This window comes from Lissotriton vulgaris, chromosome 6 (assembly GCF_964263255.1).
Source record: "Lissotriton vulgaris chromosome 6, aLisVul1.2, whole genome shotgun sequence".
Taxonomy (NCBI): Eukaryota; Metazoa; Chordata; class Amphibia; order Caudata; family Salamandridae; genus Lissotriton; species Lissotriton vulgaris.
The window spans coordinates 761173352-761195259 of record NC_141694.1 but is presented as its reverse complement, the minus strand read 5'-3'; the positions used below and the strand labels follow the sequence as shown (position 1 = coordinate 761195259).

Genomic DNA, 21908 nt, shown 5'->3' with positions numbered 1-21908 from the left:
CTACAGGGTTATAATAATGCAAAAATCAAAAGCTTTCCTTGAGACTGGCAGTATATATGGATTCTTAAAACATGAAAATCTCAAGGATTTGTGTATTGGACACAAAAAACGTGTTTTGCTAATTCAGAAATATTTGTCAAATTTTGATTTGCAGCTGTTTCCCAAACCCTACAACCAGTTCTTCATTTATGGTAGCTGTAATATATATAGTCTCTGCAGGCACCTTTTAGGGGTGATGGGGCTTTGGATTTATTATTTTCATCATTGGCCTCAGTGGCGTAGCCAGGGAGGGGGGGGCGGACGAGTTTTGGAGGCGGTGGACTCCCTCCCCCACTCTTACCTGCAGCATCGCCAGCACCCCCCACTCTTACACATGCTGGCTCCAATCTACAAAAAGGGTAACCGTGAAATCCAGGGAGTTGTAGACACATTTCTCTCCTGGACTCAATGGTCAAAGTACGAGGGAGGGTTTTATTGGAACACTTTGCAGATTGGGCAGAGGATAGTCAGATTCTATCCGATCTGCAGTATGGGTCTGGTACTATTGAACAGTCTTTAAATCTTAAAATTCTGAGTCAAGTACACAAGAGCAAAAAAAGGCAGCCTCTACTTGGCCTTTGTTGACCTAACTACAGCCATTAACTCAGTTTAGCACAACAGGCTGTGGGAGGTCCTTGAAAGGGTAGGGGTTGACCCACAAATTATCACGCTCCTATGTCGGGTGTACAGTGACGCGTCAGCAAGCATCCGGTTTGGCCAGAAGAGAGAATGTACGATGCCTTTCCAATCAGGAGAGGGGTCAGACAAGGTTGTGTGCTGGCCCCCTTCCTTTTTAATCTGCATATACATGGACTTGAAGATGCACTGCTCCTCCAGGGTAAAGACTTTCCCCAAGCTGGTGGCCGACCTATTCCCGCTCTTCTTTATGCGGGCGATGCCGTTCTGATGGCACAAACCCAAAATGGCCTTCAGAGAGCCCTGGATAGTTTTAGCATATTCATGAGGGATCTCAGTCTTGAAACCAATATAACTAAGACGTACGTCATGAGGTGTAAGCAAGGGACTCAGAAGACCCATGAAATGTTTATAGACGGGAAAAAGCTAGATTCCACAAAAACGTTTTCCTACCTAGGTGTACTTTTTAACCACCATGACTCCTGGGCCCCAAACATATCTGCCAAAAAATTGGCGTTCACTAGATCTACTGTGGCTCTATCAACTTTTGCTAATAAATTAGGTAGGAAACCGCGCACAGAATTGCTACATATATATAAAGCAAAGTGTGTCACCATGGCAATTTACGGGGCTGGGGTGTGGGTTTTTTGTGGATACTAACCCGCTACAAACAATTGAAAATGTGTTTTTAAGGTATATTCTCTCAGTACCCCCAGCACTTCCACCTGTATCTGCCACGAGGAGTTAGCTCTTCATTATATAGCAGTCCTGGTAAAACTTGAGCCTATTCTTCTGTGGCATAGAGTCTGGTGTAAGGACCAGACAAGGTTAAACGGGGAGACCCCAAAATTCACCTTGAGACTAGACGGGGCCCTTGCAATCCTCTGGATCAAATTTGTACGTGAACAGTAAATCAAATGAAATTGTTTACTGTTTCAGCAATACCAAAATCTCTCATTTGGAGACGGAAATGCAGTTAGACACTAGTGAACTTTTAAATACACATAGAAAGGCCTTAAAGAAAGAGGGTATCCAGTTTTTGGAAGCTAATAGATTGCACATATACTATGTACACATTATATAATACATATAGTATACATATTGAAACTATATAGTAGTATATATAAACTATATATATATTCACAGAAAAAACCATAGGTTATAGTGGATATATAGTTAGGAATTTGCATTTACAAAACCTTGAAAATTCAATAAAAAAACCATTGGTTTTAGGCCATATATAGTTAGGGATTTGCATTTACAAAACCTTATTTTACTCACACAAAACCATTGAAATTTCATATATAGTTAGTTCCACTAACTATATATCGCGCACCCGCAATCCACTGCTGATGATGTCACATATTACATCATTCATGACATGGTTAGTGACATCACTGATGACATCACTGATGACATCTCAAATGACATCACTGATAAAATCACTGATAACATCTCATTTGACATGACTGATCACATCACTGATGACATCATTCATGTGATAATACCATGAACCTCTTCAGACTCTAATATAACCTTAGATACAATCAGTGTAAACAGACAGTCACAGAATGTCACTCATCCATGGAGTTACTCACACACCTAGTCAGTTATGCAAAAAATCAATCACACCTCCATTTTCTCAACTATACAGTTATACACACCTTACTTATTCAAATATATACTAACACATATTTACTTTACTCTCTTATACAATCCCTGATACATGTTCACAATGATCCATACAGCCACTCACACATTCACTGGCTCTTATGCACAGTTATTTATAGATGTCAACTCTCACATGTACTGTGTTTTACATATGTACTTACTTTGACATGTAGCACTGAGATATCCATTCACTCACTAATACACTCATGCACACAGTCAACCGCCCATACAGCTGTTTCCACATGCACTTTTGAACCCATACATATAGTGAAACAACTACTCACACATCTATGTACAGAGTCACACACCTCCCAGCCACCCATACACACACACTCAGTTTCCCATACAAATACTTGGACAACCAATGAATAACCCATACAGTTACTCATATAGCTACTGATCAACATATGCAGCAGTTTGTAGAACAACAGATATAATGATGCACAAATTAAAAGTTTAGTCAGTAACCCATGCACTCAGTGAGACACATTTAATCACTCACTCATACAATCAGTCATGCACCTACTAAATCCTTCATCCAGACACTTATACATCCACTCATTCTTCAATATGTAAGACATATTTTAACTTTACAGAAACATACAGTCACTGGGTGTTGTCATCAGTGATGTCATCAGTGATGTCATTTGAGATGTCATCAGTGATGTCATCAGTGATGTCACTAACCATGTCATGAATGATGTAATATGTGACATTATCAGCAGTGGATTGCGGGTGCGCGATATATAGTTAGTGGAACTAACTATATATGAAATTTCAATGGTTTTGTGTGAGTAAAATAAGGTTTTGTAAATGCAAATCCCTAACTATATATGGCCTAAAACCAATGGTTTTTTCATTGAATTTTCAAGGTTTTGTAAATGCAAATTCCTAACTATATATCCACTATAACCTATGTTTTTTTCTGTGAATTTCATTGGTTTTTTAATAGCAAATATCAGAAGCTGTCAAATGTCAAGTACGTGATAGGTAAAAACGTTTCGTATTTATGCACGCTGATGTGCTTTGAACGCTCCCCCCCCCACTCCCCTCTTTTCTCTTAGTAGTACTCTCTCTTTGCAGATAGTGAACGGTAGTTAACGCAGACCTTTACCCCTGTTGTAATCCGTCGTACTTGCTTGTCTCTCCATTTGATTGATTATTATCCAAGCATTTACTGTTTTACAATTGGTTCTCTTTGGATCATTCTCTATTTACAAACAAGCACAAAGTCGCAATACTCTGTTTAGTCTTTGCAGATAGTGAAAAATCGTGTAAAAAAATAAAAGTAATCGAGAAAAATCAGTAGGCCACTAATGGGATCTCTTTTTGACCTCGGTAAAATACAAACATTAGGAACAACCCTTCATGAGAAATACGAAAATAGTGAAATGAACTGAGCTCCACACCATGAGGGCTGCAAGACAGCTCGACTCCGCCACCCACACCGCCCAAAATAACGACAAACCCTATGCAAATATTATAAATATACACAACACACCAGCAAAGAAACAGAGTAAAACATTTTATTAAATAACTATTTACATAACTATTTTATACTTTTTATTGCCCGATCCGGCTAGCTCAATCGATCGAGCATGAAACTCATGCACAGATAGCAAGCGTTGAGAGTTTGTAGAACGATGGCTTCAGATTTTCCACATACGGTGTAGTGGCGCGAACTGGCAGGGGGCGTTTGGATTCTACCCCTTCCCCAAATAAGATTTTCATACGTGAATGTTCGTTCATGCTTTTTGTCCCTGAGTTGCTTCCATGTCACTGCCTTACACAAATGGCATAAGTCCTGGTTGTTGAGTGCCATACTTCAGAGTTCTAAGCCGCTCTTGTAACACTGTTTAAACCTTATTTGCACCTGCTGCAGCTTCACTATTCAAAGTAAGTGTGGTCCATTTGTGGACCTGACTGCATTGGAAAACAATGTGATACGGTGCCTCCCTAAACCGCTTGACGGAGGCCCCCGAGGGGCGGTGAGATGGCGCGGACTGAGAGGGGGCGCTTGGCTCCTGCCCCCTCCCCAAGTCGGGTTGCCCTGGTGAGGCCTGAGATCGCCCCCGGCATAGGCGGCCGGCTCCCGGGGTCCGGCGGAATTTTTTCCCTTTTGAAGAATCTTCCATTCTGGACCTTGTCCCACAATCCGTTTGACCTGAAGACACGCTGTCGTGAGGCGCCCCTTTACCGTTTTAGTTGCCATTCCGCCCGCTTTTGGTACTCTGTGCCTCTTCCGCCATTCAGCTGTTTACCGCCCGCTCTTGCGACTACAACGTCTCGCTCACCATGTAGTTGAGTTGCTCCCGCTCTTAAGATTTAACCGAACTTTTTGGACTGCTGAAAGCGGTTGTATTCCGACCGCTGGTTGGTGGAGACATTTTGACTATATTCTGGACCTGCATTGTCGCGTAATGCGTCATATGACGCGACGCGTTAGCGCACCCGGAAGTGCTCCGGTGCGCAAGGCGCAGCTTCCCGGAAACGATCCAGAGCGCGCCGCGCAGCGCGTAACGTAAGCATAACAGGTCATGTGACTTGTTAATAAAACTTTTCATTGGTTCATTTTACTTTTCTTTTCCTAATGATGTAAGACTAGGTCATGTGACCTAAAAATAACACTTTTCATTGGATTAAAACATTTTTTTTCCCAAACGATGAAAGCCCCACCTTCTTTCTGGATGTTTCAGACTGAAGCTGGCGTCACCATGAGAGCACCACCATCTCGTAGCTCCGTCATGGCCATTTCGCAAGCAATCATGGCAGCCGCTCCCCACCGGAAGCCTGCGGGAGTCGACGGCCCCCAAGACTTTTGTACAATCTTCAAGGCTGAGGGGACGCTTTCGAGAATGGAACCCAAGCCCTGGCAGACAAGCGTCCGAGTTCCAAGGTGTCCCAGGGCCATTTTACTGGACCAGGCCCAAATCCGAAGAGCCGGCCGCCATTTTAAGAGTCCTGTGGAAGCCGCCTATCGCTGCACAGCAAGAGTGGGAGCAACTCAACTACATGGTGAGCGAGACGCTGTAGCCGTAAGAGCGGGCGGTAAACAGCTGAATGGCGGAAAATGCACAGTGTAGCAAAAGCGGGCGGAATGGCGACTGAAACGATAAAGGGGCGCCCCACTACAGTAGACGAGCCTCCGCCATGTGCTTCAAAACTGCATATGTATCTCGTGATATCAAGGTTGGGCAACCAGTACACAACAAGCAGTTACGAGTCCCATTTACACCGGCGCCATTTTGGGCGCGGCCGGGCAGGTCCAGGATCTAGTCAAACATAACAAATGAGGCTGACGTCTCTGAAGCAGTTGACGAACAGCAGGACATAGCAAATAAACATGAAGTCTCTAAAGCTGTTAACTCACTGCAGGACAAAACAAGTAAACCTGAAACCTCTGGAATAATTGTCGCTCAGAAGAACAACACACAAAACTCTGTAGTGTCTGTGGAAAGTAAAACAGAAGGGCACTGTAGTTTCAGACACACTTAACACTAATGACTTAACAAAGATATCGTCTGTCTATGAAGCAGCTGTCACAAGGAAATCCCTAACGCATCAGCATTCTCGGAAGAGGTTGACACAGATAACATCTTAAGGAACAAAGAAAGACCTGTTCACTCTTGACACCCCAGGTGCTGTCTATGTTGCACTATAGTGCTGCATCGAGAAAACGGACAACCCTATTGATGTGGATTTTTCATTATTGATTATTGTAAAGAAATGGCGACTCCCCCCTTTAGCAGATTACCTAAATGTTTGTATAATTTAGGCATAAAAGTTATAATATTGTTGTTGTTGTTATCGTTATAGTTCTGGTTAATTTCAAAAAATGGTTAAATATATTTACAGTTTTTGTTGCGTTCGTTATATTTAAAAGTTAATAAAGTTTTAAAATCTAACTTTGTTGGAGTGCTATATATCTTTAAAAAATCGGGTGAATGGGGCCTTGAATCGGGTTATTGTCATGTGTGGGCTTTGCAAGTGTACTGCTACAAGATCGGACATTTCAAACTCAAATGCACGTTCTTTTTCTTACCTTTCCGAAGCATGGAGCGCAATAGCAGGCAGAGAAAGGGTGATGCACGTGTTGAACACTGCCTGGCCTGGCAAGTTGCTGGCAGTGCCCCCCCGCCCGCTCCTGAAAGAGGGCACACACACACCGCCGCCCCGAGTACTTCACAAATCTTTAAAAGACCATGCGCTTGTTCATGAGGCTTAAATGGTTTATCACCCCTTCTATAACCCCTGCATCGACCCTCTGACGTTTCCTGGAAGAATTAGCACGTAACACAATACCAAGCCCTGTCAGCTGAAACCCCCGAGAAATCATGGGGCATATTATCAAGGGGGTTTATTTCCGCTTTTTTGGCTTTAAAAGCCAAAAAAAAAGAGATAAAATTATCTCCCTATTACCAAGCTGTCGCTAACACCAGTTAGTGACACCTAAAAGGAGATAGCGACCATCTTGAGCCCCGCTTTGCATATCAGTGATATTTATCACTAATGACATGCAAAGTGGGCGTGCCAAGATTTTAGCGACTGGAAACAGTCCCTAACCATCGCTATCTCCTATTACCAACTTTTGGAGATATTCGCGCTAAGCGCGAATATCTCCAAAACCTAACACCTGCCCTGAGCAGTTTTAGCCATGTTATCCAATGGGAAGTGGATAACATGGCTAAGAGCATTTGCTGGATAATGCATGAATATCGCTGACTTTTCAACAATATTCATGCATTGCGGCCGTTTTTTATCGCATTTGCGATAAACCTTGCTAATAGCAAGGTTTATGTGCGATAAAATTCGCCGATGTGCAACGATAATTTTTGTCTCTAAACAAGTTAGAGACAAAAATTATCGCTAGTTGTTGGTAATATGCCCCCGGGTTTTTCCTTGCAGGAATCGGGAAGCGAAAGACTAGCACTGAAATCAGTAGTCTCACGCCTGAATCGGGAGGGTTGGCATGTCTGGATACTCTACAGCTGGGGCCATAAACTACATCCGCAGGGCTAGGTGATAGCCTGGGTCCGGCCTGGACAATCGGACACAGAGGAAGAGGAGTGTCAGAGGGTGCGGTAGTGAATAGGGTGAAAGGGAGGTGTCGGGCGGGCACAGGGTTTGATTCTCAGAGAAGAGCAGCGCAGATGGCGGGAAGTATATGGCCCATGCATGAGAGAGAGAGCGGGGGTGACCAGTGCGTGGGGGAGATGCTTGCGAGGGTGGGGAGCCATGCTGAGGATCGGCGACGTGCAGAGAGTGGCCCTGGTCAAGGCATCTAAAATGGCTGCCGTGCACGACAAAATTGTGGCATTGGACAAAAACGCAAGATGGCGCAGACAATGTTTATCAATAAGGATTCATTTATAACAAAATATTTACTCGCAGTGACAAAATGGTGGTCAACACTTCCTGATTTCCATCGAATCGAACGTTAACAAACGTCACGCAGCAAAAAAAAAAAAAAAGCTCACGCACAGAGCAGTTTTTAGACATGTTATCCAATGGAAGGTGGATAACATGGCTAAGAGCATTTGCTGGATAATGCATGAATATCGCTGACTTTTCAACGATATTCATGCATTGCGGCCGTTTTTTATCGCATTTGCGATAAACCTTGCTAATAGCAAGGTTTATGTGCGATTAAATTCGCCGATGTGCAACGATAATTTTTGTCTCTAAACAAGTTAGAGACAAAAATTATCGCTAGTTGTTGGTAATATGCCCCCGGGTTTTTCCTTGCAGGAATCGGGAAGCGAAAGACTAGCACTGAAATCAGTAGTCTCACGCCTGAATCGGGAGGGTTGGCATGTCTGGATACTCTACAGCTGGGGCCATAAACTACATCCGCAGGGCTAGGTGATAGCCTGGGTCCGGCCTGGACAATCGGACACAGAGGAAGAGGAGTGTCAGAGGGTGCGGTAGTGAATAGGGTGAAAGGGAGGTGTCGGGCGGGCACAGGGTGTGATTCTCAGAGAAGAGCAGCGCAGATGGGGGGAAGTATATGGCCCATGCATGAGAGAGAGAGCGGGGGTGACCAGTGCGTGGGGGAGATGCTTGCGAGGGTGGGGAGCCATGCTGAGGATCGGCGACGTGCAGAGAGTGGCCCTGGTCAAGGCATCTAAAATGGCTGCCGTGCACGACAAAATTGTGGCATTGGACAAAAACGCAAGATGGCGCAGACAATGTTTATCAATAAGGATTCATTTATAACAAAATATTTACTCGCAGTGACAAAATGGTGGTCAACACTTCCTGATTTCCATCGAATCGAACGTTAACAAACGTCACGCAGCAAAAAAAAAAAAAAAGCTCACGCACAGAGCAGTTTTTAGACATGTTATCCAATGGGAGGTGGATAACATGGCTAAGAGCATTTGCTGGATAATGCATGAATATCGCTGACTTTTCAGCGATATTCATGCATTGTGGCCGATGTGCGGCGATAATTTTTGTCTCTAAACAATTAAAACGAAGCACAAAATGGCGAATTCCTGTTTCGCTATCAGTTTGCAGCCCAGTTCGCGGCCCGTGAAGCGCTTCTACCGTGAAAAAATCATTTTTTTTTATTTTCCCCACGGGACCCTTTAATAACCCCAACAACATTCCTAGGGGGTCAAGAGGGGTATACCTTGCCCCCTTTCAATAAATTCCCCCTTCGTTTTTCACCTCTTCTTCTCTCTCGATCCTACCGAGAGATAAGATGGCGGCCGCTCCGGACTGTTTAGAATGTTGACAGACACCGGAGAGCCAATCAGCTTTCTGCGCGCAAAGTTCCGTTTCGCGAAAAGTAAGCGGACCGGATCGCTGCCCGGAGCGCTGTTACAGATATATATCTTGTTTTGAACGTTAATTTCTCAAAAACTACTGGAGCACATATATTGAGACCTAGCAAAGGCACATCGGGCTAACAGTCCCTACAATTTTGCCAAGTTTCGTGCAAATCCATTCAGCCGTTCGAGCTAAAAGTGAGTCCAACCGCCCTATGGAAAAATAAATGGGAAAAACGCGTTTTGGGACCCCCCTTTTTTCTCGGCTCCCCCTTGACGAAACCCCCCCAAATTTTCGGGGGCTGCTCAGAAACAAAATGTGCCATTTTCCTGAAAATTTCAGCCGATTCCGTCCACAAACGCCAAAGTTATTAGACATAGAATTTTCAAAAATCCCATAGGGAATTAATCCTAACTATATATACCTACTGGCGACACGCCAGTAGGTAATATATATATATATACATACATATATATATATATATATTACCTACTGGCGATAGCCAGTAGGTATATATAGTTAGGATTTTTTTCCTATGGGATTTTTGAAAATTCTATGTCGAATAACTTTGGCTTATGAGGACAGAATTGGCTGAAATTTTCAGGAAAATGGAACATTTTGTTTCTGAGCAGCCCCTGAAAATTTGGGGGGTTTTCGTCAAGGGGGGGCCGAGAAAAAAGGGGGGTCCCAAAACGTGTTTTTCCCATGCAATTTTCCATAGGGCGGTTGGCCTCACTTTTAGCCTGAACGGCTGAATGGATTTACACCAAACTTGGCAAAATTGTAGGGACTGGTAGCCCGATGTGCCTTTGCTATGTCTCAAGATATAGGCTCCAGTGGTTTTTACGAAAATTAACTTTGAAAAATATAAATTGGGCTACATTGGGCTATATATATGTTGGAGCCCAAATGTAGCCCAATGTAGCCCAATGTAGCCCAAAGATGGCCACCAGAGACAAAAAACCAAATGTAGCCCAAATATCAGCCAGATGTAGCCCAACTATAGCCCAATGACAGATTGTCCCAGAGTGTTCTAAAGAACAACTAGAGTGCTAACAGTCCTACTTATTACAAAGGTATGGCACACCTGAAGCCATCTTGATTGGAATAAAGTGGTAACTCTTAAAACATTTAATTTAAAAAGGAACAAAATGAGGGGGTTCATTTTGCCATAGAAAGTATGATTAGCGAATATATGACGAAATCCCGCATACCATCAGTCCGCAAAAAAAATCCCGCATGTACTATTAGGCCGCAAATTAAAATAACGAAAACTTTTAGAACGAATATGCCTTTAGCATACACTAAACAACTAAACTACCCTAAACCCTAAAACACTACCCCCAGCATGACCCTACACTACACAAACAGTACAACACTACCCTAAACCCTAAAACACTACCCCCAGCATGACCCTACACTACACAAACACTACAACACTACCCTAAACCCTAAAACACTACCCCCAGCATGACCCTACACTACACAAACACTACAACACTACCCTAAACCCTAAAACACTACCCCCAGCATGACCCTACACTACACAAACACTACAACACTACCCTAAACCCTAAAACACTACCCCCAGCATGACCCTACACTACGCAAACACTACAACACTACCCAAAACCCTAAAACACTACACCCCAGCATGACCCTACACTACGCAAACACTACAACACTACCCTAAACCCTAAAACACTACCCCCAGCATGACCCTACACTACACAAACACTACAACACAACCCTAAACCCTAAAACACTACCCCCAGCATGACCCTACACTACGCAAACACTACAACACAACCCTAAACCCTAAAACACTACCCCCAGCATGACCCTACACTACGCAAACACTACAACACTAACCTAAATCCTAAAACACTACCCCCAGCATGACCCTACACTACGCAAACACTACAACACTACCCAAAACCCTACAACACTACACCCCAGCATGACCCTACACTACGCAAACACTACAACACTACCCTAAACCCTAAAACACTACCCTCAGCATGACCCTACACTACGCAAACACTACAACACTACCCAAAACCCTAAAACACTACCCCCCAGCATGACCCTACACTACGCAAACACTACAACACTACCCAAAACCCTAAAACACTACCCCCAGCATGACCCTACACTACGCAAACACTACAACACTACCCTAAATCCTAAAACACTACCCCCAGCATGACCCTACACTACGCAAACACTACAACACTACCCAAAACCCTAAAACACTACACCCCAGCATGACCCTACACTACGCAAACACTACAACACTACCCTAAACCCTAAAACACTACCCCCAGCATGACCCTACACTACGCAAACACTACAACACTACCCAAAACCCTAAAACACTACACCCCAGCATGACCCTACACTACGCAAACACTACAACACTACCCTAAACCCTAAAACACTACCCCCAGCATGACCCTACACTACGCAAACACTACAACACTACCCTAAACCCTAAAACACTACCCTCAGCATGACCCTACACTACGCAAACACTACAACACTACCCAAAACCCTAAAACACTACCCCCAGCATGACCCTACACTACGCAAACACTACAACACTACCCAAAACCCTAAAACACTACCCCCCAGCATGACCCTACACTACGCAAACACTACAACACTACCCAAAACCCTAAAACACTACCCCCAGCATGACCCTACGCTACGCAAACACTACAACACTACCGTAAACCCTAAAACACTACCCCCAGCATGACCCTACGCTACGCAAACACTACAACACTACCCAAAACCCTAAAACACTACCCCCAGCATGACCCTACACTACGCAAACACTACAACACTACCCAAAACCCTAAAACACTACACCCCAGCATGACCCTACACTACGCAAACACTACAACACTACCCAAAACCCTAAAACACTACCCCCAGCATGACCCTACACTACGCAAACACTACAACACTACCCAAAACCCTAAAACACTACCCCCAGCATGACCCTACACTACGCAAACACTACAACACTACCCTAAACCCTAAAATACTACACCCCAGCATGACCCTACACTACGCAAACACTACAACACTACCCAAAACCCTAAAACACTACCCCCAGCATGACCCTACACTACGCAAACACTACAACACTATCCTAAACCCTAAAACACTACGCCCAGCATGACCCTACACTACGCAAACACTACAACACTACCCTAAACCCTAAAACACTAGCCCCAGCATGACCCTACACTACGCAAACACTACAACACAACCCTAAACCCTAAAACACTACCCCCAGCATGACCCTACACTACGCAAACACTACAACACAACCCTAAACCCTAAAACACTACCCCCAGCATGACCCTACACTAAACAACCACCACAACTCTACACTACACTAACACAACACTACACTACACAACACTACACTACACTACACAATCACTAACCCACGAAAAAATTAACACAAACCCACTTACCTCTCTCGTCATCGTGGTTTTCACAACGCAAATGCATTTACCATACATGCCTTTAAAACGTAATTCTTTGTAAAGGCATGCGCGATAAATGCACATGCGTTTTGAAAAAATGCGGGATAATGGTATGCGAGCTCAATGACCTTGCGGGATAATGGTATGCGGACTGAAAGTCTGCGGGATAAAAAATGCGGGAAAATGGCTGCAAACCATGATTAGCAGCAGACTTCCCTGGTGAGCACTAGCTTTACTACAGTGATCTAATGAGCAACTAGAGTGCTAACATTCAGAATTTATGGCAAATGTGTGACACATCTGAATGCCTTCTTGATAGAACCAAAGTAAACAAGCATTGAAAATGCAATAGATCTCGCCCTCGTTTAAGTTAAAGCCATTCTGTTTGTAATGAGGTGGCTTTTTAGCTTTGCTTTTATTAGTGTTTTTAAAACTTTCATGTAAATAACATGCATATATGTATATGTATGCATGCATTTATATTTATATAGATATGCAGTTTACATATGTTTATATATGTATATTACCTACTGGCGATAGCCAGTGGGTATATATAGTTAGGATTTTTTCTCTATGGGATTTCTGAAAATTCTATGTCTAATAACTTTGGCGTTTGTGGACGGAATTGGCTGAAATTTTCAGGAAAATGGCACATTTTTTTTCTGAGCAGCCCCTGAAAATTTGGTGGGGTTTCGTCAAGGGGGGGCCGAGAACAAAGGGGGGTCCCAAAACGCGTTTTTCCCATTCATTTTTCCATAGGGCGGTTGGACTCACTTTTAGCTCGAACGGCTGAATAGATTTACATGAAACTTGGCAAAATTGTAGATATGGTTTGCCCGACGTGCCTTTGCTATGTCTCAATATATGTGCTCCAGTGGATTTTGAGAAATTAACGTTTAAAAAAATATATATATCTGTGACAGCGCTCCGGTTAGCGCCCCGGTTCGCGTACCTGACGCGTAACGGAACTTCGCGAAGCGAATCTGATTGGCTCTCCGGTGTCTGTCAACATTCTAAACAAACCGGAGCGGCCGCCATCTTGTCTCTCGGTACGATCGAGAGACAAGATGTGGTAAAAAACGAAGGGGGAAATGAAGGAAAGGGGGCAAGGTAGACCACTCCTGACCCCCTAGGATTGATGAGGGGGATATTAAAGTGCCCCGCGGGGCAAAAAATTTTGCGATTTTACGCCGTAGGGGCGCGTCCCGGTACGCGAACCGGGCAGCTCACCGGGCAGCTAACCGGGCAGCTAACCGGGCAGCTAACCGGCAGCGTAGCTGTCAACATTGTAAACAGTCCGGAGCGGCCGCCATCTTGTCTCTCGGTAGGTTCGAGAGACAAGATGTGGTGAAAAAAGAAGGGGGAAATGAAGGAAAGGGGGCAAGGTAAACCCCTCCTGACCCCCTAGGATTTATGAGGGGGATATTAAAGTCCCCCGCGATTTTTCGCGGTAGAGGCGCTTCCCGGTACGCGAACCGGGCAGCTAACCGGCAGCGTAACAGGAGTCCGCCATCTTGTGTTTTTGGAGCGTCCGGTTCGCGTACCGGGTAGCGTCCCGGTAAGCGTAACAAGGGGAAAACCAAGAGAAACAGTAAAAAAAAAATTAAGGGAATAGATTTTCAGCAAACTTGGCAAAATTGTAGGGACTGTTTGTTTGATGTGCCTTTGCAAGGCCTCAAGATATGTGCACGTGTGGATTTTGTCTAATTAAGGTTAAAAAAAATATATATATCTGTAAGCGTGCTCCGGCACGCTTACGTTACGGGTTTTGTTTGCGCTGCAGAACCGATACATCACGGTTATGCGACGCGTCATGAGGCGTCTCACGTGGCTACGTGATACGTCACGTAATAAAGAATATATTTTACAGCTATAGATATTAGCTTTTAAAAAACCAATGAAATTCACTGAAAAAACCATAGGTTATAGACCATATATAGTTAGGAATTTGCATTTACAAAACCTTGAAAATTCACTGAAAAAACCATAGGTTAGAGACCATATATAGTTAGCTGGACATTTTATTGACAAAAAACCAATGAAATTCCATATATAGTTAGTTGCACTAACTATATATCGCGCACCCGCAATCCACTGCTGATGATGTCACATATTACATCATTCATGACATGGTCAGTGACATCACTGATGACATCACTGATGACATCTCAAATGACATCACTGATGACATCACTGATGACATCTCAAATGACATCAGTGATGACATCATGACACACCAATACCAGTTACTACATACGCACTCACTGATTCCTACGTCTACACACACATTCACTCATTCACCCATACAATCACTCATACATACAGTCACTCATTATTACACTATCATATGCACTCATACACCTATGCAGACACTCACACACTGCCACTCATCCATGGAGTTACTCACACACCTAGTCAGTCCTGTAAAGAATCAATCACACTTCCATTTCCTCATCTATACAGTTAAACACAGAACACCATACTTCAGTGACATCACTGATGACATCACTGATGACGTCTCAAATGACATCACTGATGACATCTCAAATGACATCACTGATGACATCATGACACACCAATACCAGTTACTACATACGCACTCACTGATTCCTACGTCTACACACACATTCACTCATTCACCCATACAATCACTCATACATACAGTCACTCATTATTACAACACTATCATATGCACTCATACACCTAGTCAGTCCTGTGAAGAATCAATCACACTTCGATTTCCTCATCTATACAGTTAAACACAGAACGCCATACTTTTCACACATATACTAACACATACTTACTCTCTTATACAATCACTGATACAAGTACACATTGATATGCACAGAGTCACACACCTCCCAGCCAGCCACACACACACTCAGTCTTCCATACATCCACTCATTCTTCAATATGTAAAACATATTTAAACTTTACAAAAACACACAGACACTAGATGATGTCATCAGTGATGTCATTTGAGATGTCATCAGTGATGTCATCAGTGATGTCATTTGAGATGTCATCAGTGATGTCATCAGTGATGTCACTGACCATGTCATGAATGATGTAATATGTGACATCATCAGCAGTGGATTGCGGGTGCGCGATATATAGTTAGTGCAACTAACTATATATGGAATTTCATTGGTTTTTTGTCAATAAAATGTCCAGCTAACTATATATGGTCTCTAACCTATGGTTTTTTCAGTGAATATATATATACATACATATATATATATATATATATATATATATATATATATATATATATATATATATATATATATATATATATATATATATATATATATATATATATATTACCTACTGGCAATAGCCAGTAGGTATATATAGTTAGGATTAATTCCCTATGGGATTTCTGAAAATTCTATGTCTAATAACTTTGGCGTTTGAGGACGGAATCGGCTGAAATTTTCAGGAAAATGGCACATTTTGTTTTTGAGCAGCCCCTGAAAATTTGGTAGAGTTTCGTCAAGGGGGGGCTGAGAAAAAAGGGGGGTCCCAAAACGCGTTTTTCCCATTCATTTTTCCATAGGGCGGTTGGACTCACTTTTAGCTCGAACGGCTGAATGGATTTGCACGAAACTTGGCAAAATTGTAGGGACTGTTAGCCCGATGTGCCTTTGCTAGGTCTCAATATATGTGCTCCAGTAGTTTTTGAGAAATTAACGTTCAAACCAAGATATATATCTGTAACAGCGCTCTGGGCAGCGATCCGGTTCGCTTACTTTTCGCGAAACGGAACTTTGCGCGCAGAAAGCTGATTGGCTCTCCGGTGTCTGTCAACATTCTAAACAGTCCGGAGCGGCCGCCATCTTATCTCTCGGTAGGATCGAGAGAGAAGAGGTGAAAAACGAAGGGGGAATTTATTGAAAGGGTGCAAGGTATACCCCTCTTGACCCCCTGGGATTGTTGTTGGGGTTATTAAAGGGTCCCGTGGGGAAAATAAAAATAAAAAGATTTTTCACGGTAGAAGCGTTTCCCGGGCCGCGAACTGGGCCGCAAACTGGTAGCGAAACGGGAATTCGCCATTTTGTACTTCGTTTTAATTGTTTAGAGACAAAAATTATCGCCGCACATCGGCCACAATGCATGAATATCGTTGAAAAGTCAGCGATATTCATGCATTATCCAGCAAATGCTCTTAGCCATGTTATCCACCTTCCATTGGATAACAGAAAGCTGATTGGCTCTCCGGTGTCTGTCAACATTCTAAATAGTCCGGAGCGGCCGCCATCTTATCTCTCGGTAGGATCGAGAGAGAAGAAGAGGTGAAAAACGAAGGGGGAATTTATTGAAAGGGGGCAAGGTATACCCCTCTTGACCCCCTAGGAATGTTGTTGGGGTTATTAAAGGGTCCCGTGGGGAAAATAAAAAAAAATATATTTTTCACGGTAGAAGCGCTTCACGGGCCGCGAACTGGGCCGCAAACTGGTAGCGAAACGGGAATTCGCCATTTTGTGCTTCGTTTTAATTGTTTAGAGACAAAAATTATCGCCGCACATCGGCCACAATGCATGAATATCGCTGAAAAGTCAGCGATATTCATGCATTATCCAGCAAATGCTCTTAGCCATGTTATCCACCTTCCATTGGATAACAGAAAGCTGATTGGCTCTCCGGTGTCTGTCAACATTCTAAATAGTCCGGAGCGGCCGCCATCTTATCTCTCGGTAGGATCGAGAGAGAAGAAGAGGTGAAAAACGAAGGGGTAATTTATTGAAAGGGGGCAAGGTATACCCCTCTTGACCCCTAGGAATGTTGTTGGGGTTATTAAAGGGTCCCGTGGGGAAAATAAAAAAAATTTTATTTTTCACGGTAGAAGCGCTTCACGGGCCGCGAACTGGGCCGCAAACTGGTAGCGAAACGGGAATTCGCCATTTTGTGCTTCGTTTTAATTGTTTAGAGACAAAAATTATCGCCGCACATCGGCCACAATGCATGAATATCGCTGAAAAGTCAGCGATATTCATGCATTATCCAGCAAATGCTCTTAGCCATGTTATCCACCTTCCATTGGATAACATGGCTAAAAACCGCTCTGTGCGTGAGCTTTTTTTTTTTTTGCTGCGTGACGTTTGTTAACGTTCGATTCGATGGAAATCAGGAAGTGTTGAACACCATTTTGTCACTGCGAGTAAATATTTTGTTATAAATGAATCCTTATTGATAAACATTGTCTGCGCCATCTTGCGTTTTTGTCCAATGCCACAATTTTGTCGTGCACAGCAGCCATTTTAGATGCCTTGACCAGGGCCACTCTCTGCACGCCGTCGATTCTCAGCATGGCTCCCCACCCTCGCACGCATCTCCCCCACGCAATGGTCACCCCCGCTCTCTCTCTCATGCATGGGCCATATACTTCCCCCATCTGCGCTGCTCTTCTCTGAGAATCACACCCTGTGCCCGTTCGACACCTCCCTTTCACCCTATTCACTACCGCACCCTCTGACACTTCTCTTCCTCTGTGTCCGATTGTCCAGGCCGGACCTAGGCTATCACCTAGCCCTGCGGATGTAGTGTATGGCTCCAGCTGTAGAGTATCCAGACATGCCAACCCTCCCGATTCAGGTGTGAGACTACTGATTTCAGTGCTAGTCTTTCGTTTCCCGATTCCTGCAAGGAAAAACCCGGGGGCATATTTCCAACAACTAGCGGTAATTTTTGTCTCTAACTTGTTTAGAGACAATAATTATCGCCGCACTTCGGCGAATTTTATCGCACATAAACCTTGCTATTAGCAAGGTTTATCGCAAATGCGATAAAAAACGGCCGCAATGCATGAATATCGCTGAAAAGTCAGCGATATTCATGCATTAGTCAGCAAATGCTCTTAGCCATGTTATCCACTTCCCATTGAACAAGCGCATGGTCTTTTAAAGATTTGTGAAGTACTCGGGGCGGCGGTGTGTGTGTGTCCTCTTTCAGGAGCGGGCGGGGGGGCACTGGCAGCAATTTGCAGGCCAGGCAGTGTTCAACACGTGCATCACCCTTTCTCTGCCTGCTATTGCGCTCCATGCTTCGGAAAGGTAAGAAAAAGAACGTGCATTTGAGTTTGAAATGTCCGATCTTGTAGCAGTACACTTGCAAAGCCCACACATGACAATAACCCGATTCAAGGCCCCATTCACCCGATTTTTAAAAAAAATATAGTACTCCAAGACAGTTACATTTTAAAACTTTATTAATATTTAAATATAACGAACGCAACAAAAACTGTAAATATATTTAACCATTTTTTGAAATTAACCAGAACTATAACGATAACAACAACAACAACAATAATATAACTTTTATGCCTAAATTACGCAAACATTTAGCTAATCTGCTAAAGGGGGGAGTCGCCATTTCTTTACAATAATCAATAATGAAAAATCCACATCAATAGTGTTGCCCGTTTTGTCGATGCAGCACTATAGTGCAATATACACAGCACCTGGGGTGCCAAGAGTGAACAGGTGTTTCTTTGTTCCTTAAGATGTTATCTCCGAGAATGCTGATGCATTGGTGTCTGTACACTTCTTTGTCAATTCTGTCAAGATGATAACTGCTTTATAAACAGACGATATCTTTGTTTCATCATTAGTGTTAAGTGTGTCTGAAACTACAGTGCCCTTCTGTTTTTTTTTCTTCAGGCTCTACAGAGTTGTGTGTGTTGTTCTTTTGAGCGACAATTATTCCAGAGGTTTCAGGTTCACTTGTTTTGTTCTGCAGTGAGTTAACAGCTTTAGAGAGTTCATGTTTATTTGCTATGTCCTGCTGTTCGTGAACTGCTTCAGAGACGTCAGCCTCATTTTTTATGTTTCAGTAGATCCTGGACCTGCCCGGCCGCGCCCAAAATGGCGCCGGTGTAAATGGGACTCGTAACTGCTTGTTCTGTACTGGTTGCCCAACTTTGATATCACGAGATACATATGCAGTTTTGAAGCACATGGCGGAGGCTTGTCTGCTGTAGTGGGGCGCCCCTTTATCGTTTCAGTCGCCATTCCGCCCGCTTTTGCTACACTGTGCCTCATCCGCCATTCAGCTGTTTACCGCCCGCTCTTACGGCTACAGCGTCTCGCTCACCATGTAGTTGAGTTGCTCCCACTCTTGCGGTGCAGCGGTAGGCGGCTTCCACAGGACTCTTAAAATGGCGGCCGGCTCTTCGGATTTGGGCCTGGTCCAGTAAAATGGCCCTGGGACACCTTGGAACTCGGACGCTTGTCTGCCAGGGCTTGGGTTCCATTCTCGAAAGCGTCCCCTCAGCCTTGAAGATTGTACAAAAGTCTTGGGCGCCCTCGACTCCCGCAGGCTTCCGGTGGGGAGCGGCTGCCATGATTGCTTGCGGAATGGCCACGACGGAGCTACGAGATGGTGGTGCTCTCATGGTGACTATACAACAATATGAAGGAGTACCACCAAAAATAAGGCTGAAACAGCCAGTATTGGTGGGATGAGACACTAGTGTAAAAGAAGAAGTCCTCCTTTGTTTTTAAGGAACCCCTCACTCACCGACCTGGTCGGTGACATGCTTCATCATCGGGGCCACCTCGACAGCCGAGTGCCGCCAAGGTGTGCTACAACACCTGAATACAGTGGAGCGGGTATGTGGGTGATGAATGTAAAAAATAGTCAGTGAGTTAAAAATTGTCCTGGTATAACTTTTACCAAATATATTTTATTCTGAAGCTACTGGACAATATTAAAAACAGTGATGATACAATAAAGGCTTTAATCAGACCTAGTGTATCTTTGGTATGTGCTGGGTCTACATGTTTCAAACCATATGGGATTGCCGGTTTTTCATCAGGACCAAAAATGATGTAAAGGAATTGGGTGGTCAGGGTACACTAACACCCTGCCATACCTGCAACCCTTTCAGACCCAAAAATAGCGATTTGCTAAGTGGGTAAAAAATAGTAACCCAGAAGTGGTTACATACAAAGGAACAAACCTGTAAAAGAAAGAACATTATCACTTATAAAGGTTAATTACGTGCCTGTAACGTAGTGGAGTGACGTAGTCCGTTCTGTCTGTGACTCATTCCACATTCAGTGATGCGAATAAACCATGGTGCGGTGTGTCAGCATAGTTTCTTATATTTATAACCAAATGATACTTGGTAGGGCACACCTATCAATATGGGTGTGAGTGAGCACGCATGCGTAGTTCTATATTTTAAACCACTTCTGTCACAACTTTTTATAGTGCGTGCCTCAGTCATAATTCTATCCTTTTTGTGTCAAGAATTACCGACGTGAAGAAATGCCAACTTGATCCAAAACCACAAATAACATATAACAAAACACCACAATACACACATATTTTTTGAAAAGAAAAACACTTACTCCTCAATGGAGGAAGGTTTGCCTCACGGGGATATGAGGGGAAATACAGAGTTCAAAACGTATTCTGCATGAGAAAGATAAAGGGACATGAATAGTGATTCAAAAAAAGGGGGGGGTCTCCAGTATCGTTTTTAACCTCCTCGGTAGTTAGTTTTAAAATGGGGGTAGGAATCCGAGGTATTTCGGTCAGGGCGGATTCTACTTACAGTTTCTCCGTTCCGAATGGGCCGATAACCTACTTTCCCTCCGTGCACCCGCACTGGAGGAAGAATCGGCGTCTGTTGATAAAGGGAGCCGCCATTGTGAGCGGGGAGGGCGTGGCCGGTACAGCAGCGCGCGATGACGTCACGTGCGTGCGTGATCGTCATACGCGCGTCTGATTGCCATAGCGACAGCTCAAAACAAACTCCGTGATCGGAGACAACAGGGAGCCTCCGTGATCGGGGACAGATTATATTAAAATAAAAAGGCAGCGTAATGCTTGAACTTAGTGAGGGGAAAAAAGGGGCACAGTTTTGACATATTCGAGTAAGGAAGTTAAAGTACTGAGTAATTCGCTAGGTGGAGTCTTAACCTAGCCCACAGTAAATTCTGGTCAAAAGTGATGATTTTATTTTGTATATCCTGGCAAGTTACTGAGCATGCACTGAGCAGGCAGCCATAGGGGATATTAGACACAATGCGCTGCTCACTGCAGGGTGGAAAAGAACTCTATAAGGAAGTTCGTTAGCCCAGGTTTGAATTTTTTATTCAGAACTCTATGTCCGGAGTCTGAATTGACCCTTGCTAAACAAATTTTTAGACTGAATTAACCCTTGCTAAGGATCAAGAAGGGGGGCTCAATTAGTACCTTCCGCAGACAGGTGGCACAGGATTATAGTTTGGCAGATGGCATAGGGTTACAGTGTGGCAGTTGGCACAGGGTTACAGC

General features: G+C 43.7%; 1 protein-coding gene across 2 annotated transcripts in view; it reads right to left on the bottom strand.

The window, feature by feature from the left end:
• LOC147707950 (G protein-coupled receptor family C group 6 member A-like) overlaps window positions 1-21908 on the bottom strand; it is a 341581-nt gene that overhangs the window by 7696 nt on the left and 311977 nt on the right. The window lies entirely within an intron of this gene.